Source organism: Egretta garzetta, unplaced genomic scaffold (assembly GCF_000687185.1).
Source record: "Egretta garzetta isolate BGI_Z169 unplaced genomic scaffold, ASM68718v1 scaffold64, whole genome shotgun sequence".
NCBI lineage: Eukaryota > Metazoa > Chordata > Aves > Pelecaniformes > Ardeidae > Egretta > Egretta garzetta.
This window is the reverse complement of record NW_009259596.1, coordinates 1,744,376-1,745,804: the sequence shown is the minus strand read 5'-3', so window position 1 is coordinate 1,745,804 and position 1,429 is coordinate 1,744,376.

Here is a 1,429-nt window from a genome sequence, read left to right as displayed (position 1 = left end):
GATGAGAATGGCGAGTGATGGGGAGCCGGTTGGTACCGGCTGTGTTGTTCTGACAGTGGAATAAGGGGGGTAGATGCTGGAGTTCACCAAAAGGACAGGGTGAAGAAGAGGAGTGGATGAAGTAAAGGACCCCTGAAGACCACCAACTCAAATCACTGAGCATGCGCAGTTGGGAGGGACTTATGGAAATGACTTCTTGAAACTAATTTCAATACGAAGCGGGGACCGGTTATGCCTATGTATAGGCGTATTGGGAAACTTCATGTATATGTAACACTTTGCTACATATAAACGGGGCAAGCTGCCATGTTGCGGTGCGCACGACTTTGGTGGGACTACCCCCCGTGCTGCCCAGCCCTGAATAAACATACCTACTTTACAGTCTTACAGATTGTGGGGTCTGTTTTCCGCACGTCAAGAAGGGTCCAGGAGGTAGCTGGAGGAGGTGACTTCCTTCTCCAGCAAGGAAAGGAAAAGCATAAAGATCCTGTAGGAATATGAGGCAGATTGTAGAAGGTTCTGGACATTGGGGTTGGGCAGGGAAGCAGGGGAGTTAGCGAGTGGAGAGAAAGGCTTTGTACTCATACAGTATCTCTTGTACTCATACAGTATCTCTAAACCCCACTGATTCTGTCCATTCTGCTGAGGCCTTAAACCCTCAAGATCTCTGCTGATCCATTCCAGGTCTCACTCCCTAACGTTCACCTCCCATTCTCTCAAAGTGTACAACCTGGATCCTCCCCCCCCTCCCCTTCAGTCTTTGCCTCCTTTCACACCCAAAATCTCTGCTGATTCGTTGTGGGTCATATTCCCTAGCGCTCAGCTCCCGGTACGATTTGTTACAGTAGCAAACCTGACGTGCAGGTCAAGCCTTGATGCTCTCATGCCCTGCCCCGAGTTAGGAAAATACTTGGCTCTAAACCAGGGAACCAAAGTCACTGATTATCATTGTCAGTTGAACGCCGCCTCCAGAAGCGGGAGGAGGAGGAGAGGGAAAAGCTCAGGGTCATGTTATGAAAAAAAGGGCATGTTTTAAGGAAAAGTGAGAAAACTATAAAGAGAAAGTAATCTGTGAAGAGGTACCTCTACAGCCATGTAGCGGCAGTACTCTGAAAATTTGACTCTCTCTTCAGAAGAGGTCAAGTGACAGCGGCTAGTGCAGGCGGAGCAGGCTGCGCCACGGCTCCAACTTTTCCCTCATCGCAGCCACATCTCCCTGCGGCAAAGCGGGACGTGGACGAACTCTCCTCAGACCCTTCAGCCCTTGTTGCTCTGCTGAGCGCAGGCACGATGCCTGACGTTCTCACACCCTGTAGCAACGTCCACACATCTGCTAGCAGAGACGGGTAACAGCGCCTGCGCCTGCCCCGCGGAGGCTCGGCGAGGTGTACTTTCCACGGCGCGCAGCCTTCCTGAATCCCAGAGGAAC